Source organism: Copadichromis virginalis, linkage group LG2 (assembly GCF_057382275.1).
Source record: "Copadichromis virginalis isolate Kocher_CV1m ecotype Utaka linkage group LG2, C_Virginalis_male_GT1.1, whole genome shotgun sequence".
In the NCBI taxonomy this organism is placed as follows: Eukaryota; Metazoa; Chordata; class Actinopteri; order Cichliformes; family Cichlidae; genus Copadichromis; species Copadichromis virginalis.
The window spans coordinates 6133980-6153596 of NC_140619.1; the positions used below are offsets into that span (position 1 = coordinate 6133980).

General features: G+C 39.3%; 1 protein-coding gene and 1 long non-coding RNA gene across 2 annotated transcripts in view; both read left to right on the forward strand.

The window, feature by feature from the left end:
• The window catches only part of rxfp1 (relaxin family peptide receptor 1), an 88148-nt gene that overhangs the window by 35808 nt on the left and 32723 nt on the right, over nt 1–19617 (forward strand). The gene's annotated exons all lie outside the window — the stretch shown is intronic.
• On the forward strand, nt 15954–17501 carry LOC146716880 (uncharacterized). The gene is made up of 2 exons (XR_014922409.1): nt 15954–16989; nt 17070–17501. It is a non-coding gene; the product is annotated as an uncharacterized LOC146716880 (long non-coding RNA).

A 19617-nucleotide genomic window follows, 5' to 3' on the forward strand; every position in this document is an offset into this window, starting at 1 on the left:
TAGTCAATATGTTACAGATCAATTCCTCTGCTGTGAAGTCTCGAAAAACACGTGTTTCCGGCAGATGCACTGTATTTTCCAAAACTACACAATCTACCATCAATGCTATAATTAAACAACATGTTATATCACACACATTTATTTGTTCATTTTGCCCTAGATTATCCAACATAATAACTCTGTTCCTGTGAATTTCAATAGGGAGCAATGGATATTGTCACTGAATAAATTCCCATTTCAGTAGCCCATAGGCACATCAAAGCAGTGTACCCTGGTTTGTGAAAAAGCATCCTCAAATAGCATAGATCTAGACAATTATTGGCAAATTTCAAAAAAGAAGCTTTGGATTTCAGAAATCCAAAGCTTCTTATGGTAGGCCTGTCAGCAGTATTTTAACTGAAACCATTCGTACACGAGAGGCTGTAACAGTGTCCGATGACATAAGGATAAGCATCATTAGGAAAGAAAATGCAAAGCTGGATCCACGTTTATGAAGCAGCTCAGAGGATTAAATTAGTCTAAAAGCCAATACTTTTAAGCCATGTTTTCTAAGCAACAGCTCTTTTACGGAAACAATATATCCACTTGACTTATCTGTCAAAGACTAGTCAGCTGAATAGAATGAGGTACTGTGACAAAAATTCTGACTTTAGGCTGAGACAAGAATCTATAGAGAAAAGCGTGACATCTGTTTTCTTATCCAGCAGTCAGGGTCGATAGGGACTGGAGATAAATACTCTAAGATTCTTATGGTTCATTTAAAAATGATCAGTTAACCTAACTAGTATGTCTATGGACTATGGGAAGAAGCCAGAGTAGCCAGAGAGAACCCATTCAAGTGCATGCACCATTACTGCACCACTGCACTGGCCTTAACATCATGTGCTCCCTTAAATACCTTGACCCCAAGTCAATGGATTGAAGTGTTCTGTCACATATGTTACAATCCAGTGAGTGATTTATAGATCTTTGTCCACTTGTGGGCTTTTATTTGTTTTTGTAATTATCAAAGCAAACAAAACTTGCAGGCCAATGTAATTTACTAACATAAGAATAAGCATTTAATAAAATAAAAAATTAAAATAAAGCTGAACCTTTTTCTCTGAATAAAGCAGAAAAATGTGAATAATTAAAATAATTAATTAATTTAAAACAAATCACCCGACAATATTACATTCAAGGTAACCTACAGCCCTGATGAGACCCTAACCATAAGGCCACAAGCTCTTTCACTTACCTTAGAATTTAGTCAATATCTTGGATTGGTCTCTGCCTTATATTTCATTTATCTTGTTACTATTGGAACATGTTTTGCCATCTAATGGTTATCAGTACAAAAGCAAAACAAAGGAGGAAAATGAAAGACAACATGCCATCCAGAGAATTGAATAAACACTATGCCATACTTTTCCAATTACACACATTTTCATTTTCTAATTTTTAGACATTTGTCATCTTTGTCATAAGTTTGATGTCCAGTCCAGTAGTAACCAGTTGTTATTGTTACTGGTTTAGGTATCACAAGCACAGCCATATCCATATTTCGTCAACAACATCACTGGAAATATTCCAAGCTTCTAAATTGATCTTTTCTTTTGTTTGCTATTTTTTCAAGTACAATACCACCATGTAAAACCAGGCCATTTCACCAAGTTTACATTTACATACATTCCCCAATGGAATGTAAAGTTAACATTACTATACTAAGGTAAAGTTGGAAATATTTGAATTTGTTTATATAGTACATAGAAAAATCAACTGAAAAAATAAAACTGTTCTGCTTATTTACCAGTATATCATCTTTTTTTTTTTTTTACAGAAGTTATCATAAATAGAAATTCATTAGACAAATATAAAACATTTGTTCATTTTAAAACAGTACTGTACTTTAGACCCTTAAGCTCAAGTGTCTATACATCCATAAAATATTAAGTATTTAGTTTTGGGGGGTTTTTTTTTAATCCTTGTTACTTAGTATACAGCAACACTGGTACACTTAATGACTGGAACTCTTTTTCACTCCCTAAATCCATCTCTAGGCGAAGGTGACAATCAGATCTACAATAGGTTATAATCATTAACTTCCCTATAATGCATACAGAGTTGCATGCGGAGACACTGATCATACATAAAGATGATAAACAAGCATTTAAGTGAGCTGCATTATAAGCTGTTTATTCCTGAAACAAAATATATACATTGAAAAACTAAATTAGAGACAACAAAAAGTTATCTGTTATTTGTAAAAATAAAAGATTAATTATTCAGGTTTTCTTCATTTCCTGAGATCAGCTCTACTGGATCACCTGAAGTCTTTCCTTGTATGACAATTCCTCTGCTAGCTTCATTTCCACTGGAAATCCAAAATATGTGATCACACGGGAATAGTTTCAAAAGGAAAGAGCCTTTGCTCCAGTATAGGGTTTAGATCTACAGCTAGCGCACAATGATAACTGTGCTGGATATGAAATTGTCATGGATCGCTGTGTGGCAGGCAGGAGGAGGACCCAAACGCAAAACTCACAGACACGGGGATGAACTCAAAATCACAGCTTTAATGCTGGAATGGCAGAACATAGGAAATACAAAACTAAACTGGGAAAAGTAAACTAACATACGCAGAGAGACACAGGGAGATCCACACAACATGAGGGAGAACACGACGCCGAACAGAGGGAGACTCAGACAGAAATACACAGAGGGTAAACGAGGAAAGTGGGCACACACGGGGAACACAGGTGACACTGATAATCATAACGAGACAGGGCAGGGTGAACTGAACATGACATGTAGAGGCACAGAGGTTCCGACAGGAGGAGAGAGAGCACGGGGAAAACACAGACATAACGGGCTGGGGAAACATGAAACAACCACAAAGGGAGACGAGGGCTCATCAATACATAGAGGGCACACAGGGGGGAGAGAGCCATGAAGGGAAAAACACTTAGGGAACAACACAACAGGGCAACTCAGAAGACATGGCCTAAATAAGGAACGAAATACGAGAATACAAAAAACTAAGAATACTGGGCCCACATGGCCCAGGACCATGACAGAAATAATTAAATTGACTGACTGATTGACTGCCTGAGGCTAAAAACAGATGGCAACAAAGCCAAAACTAAAAACATAAACTTTAGCAAAACACATATATGTCCCATAATTTAAAATAAGCCCAGAAAGGACCTCTGACTGGTGAGTACAGAGTTGTTGATGAAAAACAGTTCTTTCTAAATAGAATTGTGCTTTTGAGATACATTTTTTTTTAATAAAAACTTTGAGTGTGAATGTGAGTGCGAATGGTTACCTGTCTCTATGTGTTAGCCATGTGAGAGACTGGCAACATGTCCAGGGTGTATCCTGCCTCTCGTCCTAAGACAGCTGTGATAGGCTCCAGCCCTCCGCAACCCTGACAAGGATAAGCGGAAGTGGATGGATGGATGGATGGATGGAGCAAGGTTTTACTTCCATGTTTGGTCTGTTGCAGAAAAAAGAAACATGCAACCAAGAACTGCTAAGTGAAGAAAAATAAAAGTAAACCTTAGAAGGCCAGAAGATGCAGGATAAATTTTAAGACATGGACACAGATTTAAATGTATTTTGTGTGTGTAACTGGGTCCAAATATTATTGACTTGATTCTTTGTTCAGCAGTTAGCATGGTCACCTAACATCTAAATAGTCCGTTGTTTGAACAACGTGGTTGGCTGGGGCTTTTCTGTATGGAGTTTTCATGCTCCCCTGTGCATGTGTGGGTTTCCTCTTCATACTCCAGCTTCCTCCCACAGACCAAAGACATTCATTATAGGTTAAATGCTAGGTCTAAATAGATAGCTAAAATGCTTAGGGGTATAGAATACTGTATACATGTGTGGTTGAATTGGGCTTGTATTATAAAGTGCTTTAAGTTTTCAGAAAGGCTTTGTATAAATGGCAGTCCAACACTTCATAACTTTACTTTTAATTTTGTCTGTAATTATGGTTAATTATGACAAGTGAAGTCGATCCCTCTTCAAAACCAATAGCATCTAAAGAAGTGACATCAAGTATGACTGTTTCACTAGGTCCCTGAGTTATTAAAAATGTGTTTATGCATCCGTGTCTAAGTGCCTTACTTTGACTTGTCCTGTGCCTGCAATAAACAAGTGTTCACATACTTTTTTCAGTGTGACGCTGAATATTTGAATAATCCATAGGATCCATAACAGGATTTGTGTGCTGTTAGTTAAAATAGACCATTTTTCTTAATAATGGTGACTCAGATGATGCTCTCACTGTATTCCAAGAGATTTGTTTTACATTAATGCAGATAATCCCATAATGTTCCTTTTTGTTTTCTTTATTTTCTTTTATTTTCTTATATTAAAAATAAAACCTTCAGAGTCTTGTTTTATTATCTTCCACAAACAAATATGGTTCCTACTCCCAGAAGCAGGGCCATCTAATTCAATTTTAGAGCACAATGATACCCAAAGCAGACTCATTCTTTTCTTTATAATGTTGAAGACCACAGCATAGTTACTGTGTGTACCTAACTGACATAAGGAGTAAAATCATTGTAATCAATTTGATGGCATTTTCAATGAATTTGTGATTATGCTTTGCAGTGAATACACTGCAGTTTTCATCTACACTCATCCTTTCAGTATGGCCTTCAAGTGTGCTGAACTATAATGAGCTACAAGAATAGCTTCAGTGAACTTTGGCATTTATTTCACTCTTTATTGTAATTTTAGGTTTGGGAACTCTGAACACTCTTCAAAACATATTCACTCATTTGTTGCTTTTATTTTGGTATCAAAAGTACTGCATTAACTGATCAGGAATCACAGGTATTTGTATATATAGTCCTTTATTTGTAGAGGCTCAAAACAATTGTCAAGCAGTTTCATGGACACAAAAGGTAACTGACTACATAAAAACAAGGAAATAAGAACTAGAAATGTAGATAACAAAACTCAGGTAGTAGGAAAATTAAACTCGAGACTAACTAATATAGAGCTTGAACATCAATTATTACATAACTCCAAGAGAATTCATGAGTCCGAAATAAAACTCAAAATGCAGGATCCAAACCCAGCGATCCTAACAGTCTCAAGTCATTAACTGCAGACGACTTACATGGGAATTTTAAAAATAAACCTAACATTCAATATCATGTTAGTTTGTCCATTTGTGAGGCTCTGAAAATGAGGGACTTTTGATACAAATGGCTGTTATCATAAACTTCATTATATGGTATAGACTATTACTCTGAATTGTGCATTAACTTGCAGTGGCCCTTCCTTTGTCTGCTTGTCCCCATCTGAGGGGCCAGACTATGCAAAACAAATGCCACATTGTCTCTAAAGGGGTCAAGCATTAAGGCCTAGTTCTCTTAGTGCAACAAATGCACTCACCTAACCAGAAAATATGCAGGATGCCTTATCTGACCATGCTGCTTTTCTCTGCATGTCTACAGAGCTGTTAGGATAGCTCCTAGCTTAAAATAGGTGGCTTGAGGAAGAGATGAGGTGCAGACCAACCACATGTTTATTCGCCAACAGTAACAAATGCTAAAAACAGAACACAAACTAAAACAATGTAGTCCAGTGGTGGGACATGGTCCCAGCAGCCTCTGACGTTTACTGGCGGCCTTTTATAGACTGCAGCTAATTGGTCCTCAAGTTACACCATTATCTGGGGTTACATGCTAAACTAAACTAATAACTAGACAGGCATCTTATTTAATAACCTTTGTTAACATCAAACCAATATTGTAAAAATACTGTCAATTATTAAATAAAATATTTTCCCACTAGGCCTACCACCTACAACCACAATGAAAACTAATCTATTCAATCCCCTCTTCAATCACTTGGTGCTATCACCTTTAAAAGGCACTTAGGAACCCTGGGGACTCTTGTGGCTGGCATGCCATTGGGGAAAAAACACAGTTAAGACACAATCTCATCATCAAAATATTTACTTAGGATATAAACGGTCTATCCAACCCATTAGGATACGCATCAGGTAGAGGTTAAAGTAATATTTTCCACCAGTGTCACCACATTTTAACAAATGAATTTCAGTTTCTGTTCCTAGGCAGACATTAAACAGTACCAGCTAATAGACAAATAACGTATTGACAAATAAGCAACAAAAACATAACTTTTTGTATGTGTGTCTTGTTTTACACAAATGTTAAACTTCCTCTCGTAATTTAATCTGGCTATGTAACAAAGGGTTTATTCCCTAAAGCATAGGTGTCAAACTCTGGCCCGTGGGCCAAATTTGGCCCGCAGCCTAATTACATTTGGCCCGCGAAGCCATACCAAATTACTATTAGAGCTGACCTACTGGTATTATACAACTAATATATATATATTGTTTAGTATTAAGCTTTGCTTGTTCCATATTCAGTTTTCCAGCAAAACTTATTTGAGTCCATAAGAAACTGGTTTCTCAAACATGTTAGTGAGTTCACTGCACTCAGTTTCCTCATGGATTTGTATCATGGATGTGCAACCAACATATGCATAGCAACTGTATCATACTATCATGTTTCTATAGACTAAAACCTCTGAGGAGTGTTTTCAGTACGTTTTTGAATGTATGCCACAAATAATTCATGTACTGCTAGGTATCCAGCCCCAGTACTAGTATGGTGTGCCTAATAAATTGGCCTGTGAGTGTAATTTAAAATGTAACATGAATAATAATAATAATATATGAGCAATGAGAGAATAAAAGCTCAAGAATCAAAACCTTAACATAAATATTTTTCTTCCATCTGCTCTTAACAGTGCTGTTCGAAGCTCTCGGATGATGTATAAACAGTCTTCCACTTCTATTGTGGGCTTGAGAGGGTTTTTTAAACATTACGTCAGAGCTGTATGTCAGAGTTTGTGGAACATGAAAGCAAAAGATTCAGACATCTGAAAGAGGAGCGGTTGTTTTAACTCATGGGAGTGCAAAAAGTAGCGGACATGGGCTCAAAGTGAGGAGGATAAAAATGGGTTACAATGTTTGTTTGGTTTTTTGGGGAGGGGGTTTGGTATATATTTCAGGAAAAGGCTCAGAGAAATGTCAGGTTGAGATTATCAGAGAAAACATTGTGTCATCAAAGGGCTCTAGGCTTGATTGCAACAACCTCTTCCCAGTCCCACATGAAAAAAAAAATTGTACCCATTTATAACTACTATCAGAACAATGTGCCGTATATACAATATGACAAACATATCATCTGGAATACAGCTTACTCCATAAACAAATCAAGTTGTAAAGTGGTATTAGACTGATATGTAACAAGCAGATGTGAAGCTGATTAATTGAAGGGTGCTGTTTTAGTAGGATTTGTTTTTTGTTACAGCCACAGTGAAATTCCCTGGAATGTAACATCATGAAGGGTTTTAACTCGAGTAATTTTTGCCACTGCTAAATCAAGTATCATTTTGTTCCCCCTAACTTTATTGCAAAACAATAAAAAGTAATTGGAGCAAACCAAAACAACTCTTACATTTCAGATTTAATTTCCATTAAACACTTAATACCCCAAGTTAATAAGAATGCGCAGTGTGTAATTGTGCTTGATGGCACCCTCTAACTAATGAATGTGCCTCAGTGTGATCTAACGAGTTGCTGTGAGATGGTGTTGTAAGTGCCAAATGAAGATCTGTACCAGCAGCAGTACACTGATGGATAAATAATAAATCATTTTAATTCCAAAAAGATGAAATATCTTGAAAGAATTAACAACAACAAAACTGATGGGCTATTGCTACAATGAAGCTCAGTGTACAGTTTGATGATGCTTCTGTTGCTTGTCCTTGGATATGTTTGTTAATCTTTTACCCAGTATTTAATTTGGGGGTATCACAAGGAATGGAACTGTTAAAATAATTTTGATGCTCTGGGTTATAAATAAATTATAATAATATTTAGCTCATTACTTTTCTTATTTGTTTTTATTTTAATTACATTTTCAGAATAAAGTAGTTCTCCCCCAATAGCTTTTTTGGGGTGGATATTTGGAGGTTTTGCTCAGTTAATGTGAGGCAAATCATTACTTTGCTTTAATTTGAACAAACTGGCAATATAGTAAAGCCCTTGCCATCCTCTGTAATGTGATTAATTAACAACTGACTAATATTGACTCAAACATGTCGCTCTCAGCATGCATTGTCTTGTTAGTCATGATATGCACACTAACAATCCAATTGATAATTACTGACAAAGAACACATAGTAAGTAAGCTTGCTGACTAGTGAGTCAGCTGCATTGTAATAAATTCACCACTTCTCTAAGCCATTGCCAGCTTATCTTAGAATTTCTGTAATCATTTACCATCAGCATCTCCAGAGGGAGACATATTGGTTGGTGTGTACATGTACATCTCTCTTACATCAAAGGTCATTCTTTAGCACATGGTCGGATATATAATTACACCTTAAAGTGCAGTAGTTACATTGTTCAGTCACTTCCCCACTCAAAGTAACGATGCCAATGCAGTCACTGACCCCCGGTGTCTGAACCCACAATCTTATTTAAGTATTTGTATTTGTTTGGGCAGCAGTACAACTTAGCATTCAGTGCTGTGATGTGTTAACACTGTGTAATGTAACACTTTACCCACGAGGCAGCTAATGTTGCCAAGGGGTGCTTTGATTTCTTTTACCATTATTTTTTTTTCCATATTTCTTTTTACTTCCTCTTTTTGCTGATAAAACCCTAAATTGGCAGTGAGGTGCAAAATATGTGTGATTAGCCATGGTGGATATTTGTCTTGCTTATACCAAGCAAGACAAATACCCAATTTGAATTATATATATTTTTTCTACTTTTGAATACTAGATGCTCATCAATGCAACAGGTATTTTAAGTGTGAGTAATTGAATTCAATCAATCAATCAAGGCTTTATTCGCCACCTGCAGGTTGCCCTGCAGTGAAATAGGACACCCCCCCCCCGACCTTACACACACAACACAGACATCACATGGGGATACAGGTCGGAGATCGGTAGCGTTACAGAAAAAAAACACTGAAATATACACTACAATGGGAAAGTACAAGAGGAAAAAAAAAGGAGAACTCTACTCATGCTGGGCTCCTGGGAGGACAGCATGAGAACAGAAAACCAAAAAAAACTCCTCTGCACAAAAAAGTACATAAATGTCCACAGCACAACAGTATGGAACACGTGACAAGCCACAGGGTCGGGTGGGGGGTGAGGAATAATCCGAAGCAAACACAGCAGCCATCCAGGCTCAGACCCGCCGTGTTCCCAGGAGGGAACAAGCATTGAAGGCGTTTGGAAAGGGAGGGGGGATGAGTGTATATGTATGTGTGTGCGTGTCCAGAGTTCAGCTGAGACAATGTCCTTCGCCCTGCTAGGCTAGTAAACAGTCTTCCAGCCAACCCAGGTGGCCTTGCATGGAATGGGAAGGAACAGACTAAACACAGTCGTTATCAGGGTGTTTTTGTTCGGCTCCAGCCTTGAGACCGCAGCTGGCTCCGAAAGGGTATCCGCATGAAGTGATGGTGCTTTTTACTTTAGTGCGAACAGCTCATATGAATTTCAAAGCAGCTCTACAGTCCAACACTGGTCTCTCAATCTCCCATTGGAGAGCCGCAAGTTATCCAGTCTGCACTCACAGATCTTATTCTCAGTATTCACGGCAGCTGTAGCCTTTCCAAGATCTTATCCGTGCTGCACTCAATGAGCCCATTTTGAGAAACTCACGCCTCTTCCCATCGTTCCAATCCCAGCGGGCAGCCTTGTGGGGGTTTGAACAGCCGGTTCCACTTTCTTAATTCTTCGATAAGTCAGGGCCAAGCCAGCTCCGATCAGCCAGGACCCTGTTATCATGGTTCCGAATAGGTAGATATCTTCAGCACTCAGGCTCACCCAAGCCCAAACTTCTCATTGAGAAAGGGGTGTCAATTGCATTTAGGGACCAGTTGATCAAATCTATAATTCCTCTTTTAGGTTTTAGAGAACAGACTGCGAGAGAGTGTTCCAGGGAAAAGTAATACAAAAAACACGAGACTAGACAAGGACATAAGAGGCTAAGCAGGGAAGCTAAGGGAGAGGAGGAGGAGGAGGAGGAGAGGAGAAAAGTGCGACCGCCTTCGTCAAGAGCAAGAGCAGAATTTAAGAGGACACTTGAAATTGGTGAAGTTCCACAGCTTATCCTTTTTAGCAACAGGTCCCAGAAATATTTTATCGCTTATTAGCTTCAGTTGAAACATCATCCTGAGGTGGATCATTTCAACATCATTTCTGGAAGGTGCCACATGAAACAAAAACCTGAGCTCTGTAAGTCTATCATTTAGACATATTCGTCATTTGTTGCAAACTCCAAATTAATTTAGATTTTTATTTCGTTAAACTTTCATGCCAGTGCTCCAGTTTGCTGGTCTGATACCAGGTTAATCCTTCTTGAGAAGATCAGATTGAGTCTAATATGAGCAGGCAGACCGAATAGTGTTCACCCTATGGAACATCTGATTTTAGGCACGTCTTTGATACAATTTGATTGTAACACAACGGATCAAAATGAATCAAAAGTTCCAGGTAGGATTAAAAGTGTCTTGAGTTATCAATGTCAGTGTCCCCACTCTCCTGCTGAGAGATAGAACTTGCACAGATTCAGTTTTTTTTTTAACTGACTGTATTAACTGTCTGCTTCAAAGCATTGTGCGTGTAGAATAACACTTTGCCCAATTAAGCATTTACGCATTCAAAAGCTGCATATATGCTCTTTTTATGCTGTAGCTCTCTTGAGATAGCCACAACTCTTCTAAAGATCCTATGATTTTTAAGTGTGCACAATAATAATAATGAATTGTTACGCATGTCCTCTGAAGTAATTTTCAATCCCTGCCCATGCTACCATGCTGCGGAGCTAGTTCCTTTGTCCTACCAATTACCTAATTACATGTGCTTGGCATCACAGGTAGCAAATAATTAGATGACTAGAATCAAAGCCACTAAAGACTCCATGTCGTGAGAACCTGAACTAAGGACTGAGAGCCACCACTTTACTGTGTAATTGTAATTCAGGGCCAATGCTGCATGCAGCAATGTAGGTCAGAACTGTTGTTTGAAATCATACTTCTGTACCTTTTGAAAGCTCTTGAACAAATTCATTTTAACACATTCAGTCGTAGTCTGTAGAGGAGCCTCTAAAGTAATTCTGTCTTCTTTGAGAGACTGACAGATGGTTGAAAAAAGGGGTCGTTATCAGTCAGATTTTTTATTTTTTTCCTCTAAGTCCAGTGTTTGTATCTGCAGGGTGTCGCATGTGTCCCTTTGAGTGACTTCAAATAGTGCTTTCACAGATTGCCTCTCCCTGCTTATTTCATATCATTGTGACTGTTCTCTGAACTGCAGTGGCTCCATTTGAATTATTGGTCTGATTGAGCATCAGTCTGTTTGTGCTTTTTAGCTTGTGTGTATCATCATGATCATATAATGAGTCACAAATTAATCTGTTTTGAAGGCCAAGTTCAAAGTAACTCAGTCAATTTTTCCCAATTTCACTTCCATGGTTTATCAAACGTGGAAATTCATAATAATTCATACATCTATAGTTTTCTTCTAAGAACTGAAGTTTTGTCTGAAGAAATATTGCAAACATAGTTTGGAGTGGATGCGGTATCAATGTTGTATTCTACAAATGGAAATTCTGATATTCATTTTTTTGATGGACGAATTTAAAGAAATTTGCAAACTTTCAACCAAGAAATGTAACCAGTTTTTATGGTACAGATATTACAAATTAAAACTTTTTCTAATGCAGAACCCAAACACAACTGTCCTGTCATTGAATGTTCTTGAGCGAACAACGTGAATCTGAAAAGAGAATCAAACAAAGGCATTGTAATGCTATGAAAACAGGTTCTAGTAATAAAAAAATAATACCTGTGCATGCTTTAGCTACAGTAATATGTTTAAGGAACATGGTTTAATTAAAAAATAAATACATATTCACCTTTCTCTCAAGTTTCACTTCCACACACAGCATTTACATTTTCATTTGCTCAGTTAAACTGTGTATCACGCTACAAAGCTTGGCTAACATACCGATATATTATAGCAATCCCTCATTTTTTCTGCTTCTCCATTTCTGTGTATGTTCATGCACTTAACCATTTGGATTTCCATCAAGTTATAAAAAGAAATGCAAGAAATCAAGGTCATATACTTGTTTACCAGGTGTTCAGCCTCCACTAAGTTTAGGTATGTATAGCATGCTCCTTGTTGTATTATAAAGTATATATATTTTGGGAGCTTGCGAATTGTTTGGTTTGCAGCGTTTCATAAACACCTTGGTAATAAATTGATAGTTTTCAAGCTTATCTTTTTGCACAGCTTTCCAGAGACATTTTCATGTTTCTCCTTTGCCTCAGTGCTTCTTAGCACATTCTCTGCCTGATGGTGAAGTGTTCCAGTAACCCTCCATCTGTTTTTTCAGTGGGTGGTGAGAAAGAAAGAACTGTTTGGTATGTCACATTGCCCTTTGTGAACACCCCAAAAGACACTGTAATGCTTTTTCTGTCATCTTGTGTATACTTGACGCAAGTGTCCACTATGGATGGGAACTGATAAGGATTTAGCGATTCCAATTCCACTATCAATATCGCTTATCACTTCAATTCCTGGCAAATTCTCTTATTGATTCTTATTGGCTCTGTTTTGAGAGTCACCACTATTGCTAAATGTTATGACCCGGCTCTGCTATATCTGAGTCACTATTTGTGCACAGTATTTGCATGCTGTATGGTCAAATGTTTGGGCACACCAGAGGTATTTCCCCCTTTTGTTCTGATCACTGTTGGGGTTGTAACTCAAAAAAAGTATTATACATATTACTCAGAACTCTTTTTTTTTTTTTTTTTTTTAATTTTAAGTAATGCAGTACATGATTACGCCCATGAGAAAGTAACTTGTTTTACTACTCTCTACTTTCACAATTCTCCATAAAGAAGTTCAGGGTCTGTTTGCTGGGCTGGGGTCAGCATTAACTCAGCTTTACCATCACTCTGGGTTCTCGGCTAGCTTAACTTTAGCATGCTGTCTGTGCAGATGCTTGCAAAGAGCTGAAGTTGTGTTAGCAGCATTATGTGGTTCTTTCTGTCCTGAAGTTTGCTTTTCCTTGTCGTGCTCTTGTACTTTTGTGCATTAGAAAAAGTAAAGCCCATATCCACTATGCAGACTGTGCCATTATTTTCCTCCTCTTCCACATAAACTAAAATCAGCTGATTGTAATGCAAGTTCAACCGGAACCAATAAGTGGGATCGATATGCCAGCTGACTAACAGTTCCAAGGAATTGAACTCAATTCACATCCCTAGTGTCTGCTGAGTTACTATTGTGAAAAAGGAAAAATATATTCTTCAGAGTCATGTTTTAGTAAACAAAAATATAACCCCAGTAACTCAGTACGTTTGCCAATCTGAATTTACTATATCTGAATATACAATCTGAATGTTGCTCAACTCAGGTAAAATGCAGGTAAGCATATCTGCTTTATGTTTGGTAACTGTAATCTTTAGACTGTAAACTTTAGAATAGATTGCCCAAAACTATGCATGCTTGAAAAGAGTTCCAGTCAACTACTGGCATTATGAAAATGACCTGACCCTGATGATGCACTGTGAAAAATGTGAGTTACTTTACTTGGGGCAGGGGTGGAGAAGGAGTGTCTCACGATTAGTCAATTATATAAGACCTTAATAAATATTGTGGATCATTTTTAGTAAGAAACAATGATGTTTTAAGTGTGGCGATTATACTTATCACTCTGCTGTGAAATTTAAGCTTGCCCTATTTTATAGTTTATTTATATAGTTTAGTTTATTATAGGGGCAGGGATAGCTCAGTAGGTAAAGTGGTCGCCCCATGATCGGAAGGTCGGCGGTTCGAATCCACTTAACGGCTACCCTGAGGTACCCCTGAGCAAGGTACCGTCCCTACACACTGCTCCCCGGGCGCCTGCTTAGTGGGCTGCCCACTGCTTCACTGAGTGAATGGGTCAAATGCAGAGAAAAACAAGTAATTTCCCCATGGGGATCAATAAAGTATCCATTATTATTATTATTATTATTATTTGCTGCTCTTTGTGCTTACTGGGTTAGTAGAAAGTCTGCTGTTTATTTAGCAAACTAAGTTGTCTGTCATTTCTTTCTGCATAACCAATACACACATGAACATTGCATTGACATTCTGCTGCAGGTGTCAGAACATAATGCTCTCTGGAGCCAAGGCTTAGAAAGGCGCTTCTTTGCAAGTGTCTGGTAGCTGGGCTTTATCCCATGCAGGTTAGGCTAAGTCTAAATGAGCCACATGTGTTCTCCTGTGGGTCCATCCCCCATGGGAGAAACATGGTTACATTTTGCATTGGGTCACAATCAAAGGCAGACGTCCCAGAACAAAATTTTTAAATTGTATTGTACTATCAGGTCTTCTGTCATATTGTATGTTTTGGACAAGGTGACAGCTTTTGACCACCTGTTAGCAGGAAAGGAAGCTGTCAACCAGATGTGCCAAAGCATGTAGTTCAGGTGTGTGAAGCCCTAGTTTTGCAGGTCTTCAACTCTTACCTCTAACACAGCCTCAACAATATTATGACGGATGCTGCTAACATTGAATATAAGTGGACCATGTTACTATGTCTATGTCGTCTATGCTCTCGTGTCAGGCGCTTCAGTAGATTCGTGCTATTAACAACGGCCGATAGTTTTTTCTCCCCAGGACATAGCTTACATATTACTGTAATGTTCTTGTCTGCTTGTTTCAGAAAAGTAGAGACGGGAATATGTCCATTTCTCGCTTCAGCCGAGTCCGACATCTTCCGCTTTAGAATACGACTATGCAGCAAACTGGCGCGAAATGACATGCACCTGCACTACAGCGATGTTAAAGTGGCAGAGTTTACTTCTACGTTTAGAAGACAAATTATTGAAATTAAATAATGATATTCAGCGAGTTTAATTATTTGATAATGTAACGCAAGTACATTGTAAGTAACTGTAATTAAAATACCTAAAAATGAACAGTAATCAGTTACTCTACTTTTTCAGTGCAAAAGTAATTTAATTAAAGTAATGTGTTACTTAGTAACACGTTACACCCAACACTGGCTGAGACTATACAGCAATGGAGTAACTAGTTGTGCGAACTACACAAAACTGTGGCTTAACTCTTTCCCCCATAAAGATGACATTTGATGACCTCCTCTGCACCTTTAACACTAAGTTTTGACACTTATTATATATAATGATAACTCCTCAGGCTTGGCAGGACCCTTGCGTGCCTCCTCCTCCAACTCCGGCTGGTGACGTATATGAGCCGGTGGTGGGCCTGTCGGTTGTTCAGCGGCCCTCCTCTTGGGAGGAGGAACGGGTGCAGGCCCCGGGCACCAGCTGCTCCTGCCCGAGGAGTGGGGATGGGTGCGAAGGCAGGCTGCGTCCTGGCTGGTCTCACCCTGGAGGTTGGCACAGGTGCCGTGCAGTCAAGGGTCGCGGATGGGGGTGGCGATTGTGTCACCGGGAACCGATCTGAGCTGCCAGCCTCTCGATCATCTGCCTGCGGCACTCAATCTGGTCCTGCAGTCCACCATTTGGGCCAGCTCCTTCCCTGTCTGGCCCAGTCCTGGGTCTGCCGTGCTCCTGTCCTGGGTTTCGGCACCACTGTATTAACTCCACGGCAGACCCATCCACACATTCATGCTTTTCAGCATCTTGTTTTTATTTACCAGTACACACGTGACCATGCTGCACCACATATATCAATATATACACTTAACAATCTTGTGTTTGAACCAAATGGTGGACAACAGAGTTGTTGGGAGATTGCTTCGCTTGTGGGACTGGTAACTGGTACTAGCAGGCCAAGCAGAGTACAGCTCTCACGATGGCTGGATCAAAAACTTGAATGTGGTTTGACCAGGATGCTTCCTGGGCCCTGTTTCAGGAAGCCGGTTTAGTGCAAACTCTGAGTAAGTATACCCTGAGTTAACGAAAACTCTGGGTTTTCGGTTTCACAAAGCGAGTTCAGCTGCAGCCTGAGTGAGTCACTATGACGACACACTCCGTGAAGCTAACCTGCCCCCTAGCAGGTTTACTACAACTAACCCTGACTGTCTCCGCCCCTTTGTCGGAAACCTGACAGTAGGAAGTGTCGGACATGGCGTGCCACTTCCTTGAAGAGCCAGTAGATCGTGAAGCCCAAATTCTCCGCAGAGCTCTCCGCCGGGAGAGAGTGATCAGAGCGCGTTTGGACATTTTATCATTTCCTGATGATTTTCTGTGCGAACGTTACCGTTTCTCAGCACAATCTATAATTTATTTGGATAACATCCTCAGGCCATATATTGCGCATGTGACACATCGCGGACATGCTCTCAGTTCATTACATATTATTTGTATTGCACTTCGGTTTCTTGCAAACGGGAGCTTTCTGTATAATATTGGTGACGCTGAGCACGTTTCCAAGGCTACCGTCTGTCGGGTAGTCAGGAATGTTACAGTTGCACTGAAACGTCTCCTGCACTCGTTTGTGGTGTTCCCCGGTCATAGACCCACAAGATTCATCAAAGAGGGATGCCACAAAATTGCAGGTATCAGGATGACCAAAACTTAATGTATGATGTGGTGATACTTGGACTACTACTTAAATTGCACATTTATTTTCAGGGTTCCCAGGTGTGATTGGCTGTACAGATGGTACTCACATTCCAATCATTGCTCCTTCAGTAAATGAAGGAGACTATGTGAACAGGAAGTCTTTCCACAGCATTAATGTGCAGGTACATAGTTCCCTGTAGCATGTCAAACTAACAAATTATTTCATTATAGTAATGGATGCTAATTTGTGTTCTCTGCACTGTGAAGATCATATGTGATGCTGCCAACATTATCACAAATGTGGAAGCCAAGTGGCCAGGCTCTGTCCATGACTCACAAATATTCCGTGAATGTACACTGAGCACAAAATTTGGACATGGTGAGTTGAGAATACTTTAAAATATATAAAGACCAATTGCTTCAGGGACATTTGAACTGAAGTGTACCCTTCTGTCTTAGGAGAGTTCACTGGCTACTTGCTTGGTGATAGGGGGTATCCATGTTTACCCTATTTGCTTACCCCTTACCCTGACCCTGAACCGGGCCCACAGCAGTGATATAATCTGGCTAATTGCAGGACAAGAGCCAGAATTGAAATGACTATCGGAATGCTTAAGGCCCGGTTCCAGTGCCTGCAAAGACTCAGGGTCACCCCAGAAAGGGCATGTGACATTATTGTGGCATGTGTGATTCTTCACAACATTGCCACAATTAGAGGAGAACACTGTCCTTCTGAACCAAACATCAGCAGTGATCCAAACCATGAACATCCTGACCCTCCCACGGACATACAAGATGGAAGAGCAGTCAGAGACACCATATGTCACAATCATTTCTTTTGACCCATCACCTCAACATGTTGAAAGAAGAATAAACAGATTTTTTGTTCAACTGGCTTTATTGGTCGCCTGTATTTCCTGTACACAAAGTATTAAAAGATGTAAACCTCATAAAGTGTCTCTGTTGCTTCCTCCTCTGTAACAGCTGTCAATGTTTCTTCATTATTTTCCTGTAGTAAAGAAATAAACAACATTGCTGTTCTACTGTAACCTCATATAATCTGTGGAGTATTACTCACAACTGCATGTTGGTCTGGCTCAACAGGAGGCTGCACCAGATGCAGTACACCATCACCATCAACTGTTAGAATATGAGGTTTATACAGGTCACTTATAACTTACAAGGGACCAAATGGCAATTAACAAACATACCAATCACCTTACACTTCATTGTCATTATGCTCTCAAAGACAACCAAGACTGAGGGAAGGCAAAATCAGTAGGAAAATAACTTCACTACAAAATAATCCATTATGGTAAAGAGTTTATCAAATGAATGAGTAGCACTGCAAAGGTGACTGTGAAGAAAGGATGTATGCACATCATGTATTATTTTGAATTTACCCCCTATGTAGGCACTTGTGTCTTGCGGGGTTATTGACTCAGAGGATGTCCCCGCAGAGATGCCTTCGGCCACAGGGCGCCCACTGTTTTGGCTGAGGGCCAACTGCTCAGCCTCTGTGAGTGATGGTGGTGGAGGACCCCCACCTGTTTTTCGGGCCTCCGCTTTTTTTCTGTTGGCTATAACGGGTCACATTTGAGCATACAGAGTAAGCAAATATGTACTTGTAATGTGCTCAGATAATTTCAATAAGTGCTTACAGACAGAAAATTAATGTAGCCTCTAACTGCAATTGATTTACATCGGACAAACAGACCAAGCACTATGGCTCATAATACAATTACACCTTACCTGTTTGGACTATATTTTTATATTTCATTTTTACTTGCTGCCAGGAACGTTTGGGGCCTGTTGGGTTGCACCTGCGCTCACATCACAAAATAAAATGTATAAAATAACAAATAAAATAACATATGATAAAATAACGTGTTAAATGGGTGGAAATCCCTCGATCAATGTTTAAATTAACACTCACGCATTGACTCTGTCGGCTATGTTTTGCCATGCATGCTTTTGCAGCTGTGGCTGTGTTACTTTTTTCCGCGGAATTTGCATGTTATCGGCATATGCTGCCATCAGAATTTCGGCCTCAAGCGCTGTGAAATACATTGACCGCGCCTTCTTTCCCTCCGTCTCCATGGTGACTCGCTTAATCTGTGCTCCGCTTATCAGGGCTTTATGTATCCTCGTCCGCGCGCTTGACTTGGGGTTAAAGCAACTCCGCGTTGACTGAACTAATTGTTATCAGCCTTTCTGAAACCGAATATTCCGAGTTGGACAGTTCGGGGTTACTCAACCGTGAGTGTCGTTTTTCACTCTGAGTTTTCCAAACCGGCTTCCTGAAACAGGGCCCTGGTCACCTCCTGGTGAAGTATTCTCGACATGTCGGACAAGAACAAGGCCCTGGGGCAGACTCAGGAGAGGGTGGAGAAATAAATTGTTTCTTAGCTGGATTGGGAACATGTTTGTCCAGAAGATGTGGGAGCTCATCAGCTATGAAGAAGAAAGTCTGAGCATATCATCTTAGACAAAAACCAGGATCCAGATAAGGGATGGATGGAGTAACTATTTAGTAGTCCATTTAACTAATTTATCTGTATTTGTCCAGAGTAAATTACTACGTTGATGGAACAGAATACGATATAAACACAAAGAAATACCAAAATAGTCTTACAAAATAAACTTACTCTCAAAGTATAAATATTATTTTGCATAATTTGCATAGCTGTGCAGAATTCACTGTTTTCTACCCCAACAGGGCAGATTAAAGAAATGATGCAATGTTGTAGAAACTCAAATTATGCTCAGCGACTTGTGGGTTTACATCATGTTGTAAACAGCCCTTTAAAGGATTAAATAGAAACATTCACATTGCCTTTTGTACTGATTTAGCTTTTCTGAGCTTGGAGTGTTCATGGACACTGAACTCTAGTTACAAAACACTTTATAATCTGACTGAGCTAGAATACAAGAGATAAAACACAAGTCAGTGGCTGATAGAGCTAAAGTGGATAGCTTCTCCGAAGGGATAACATCTTTCAACTTG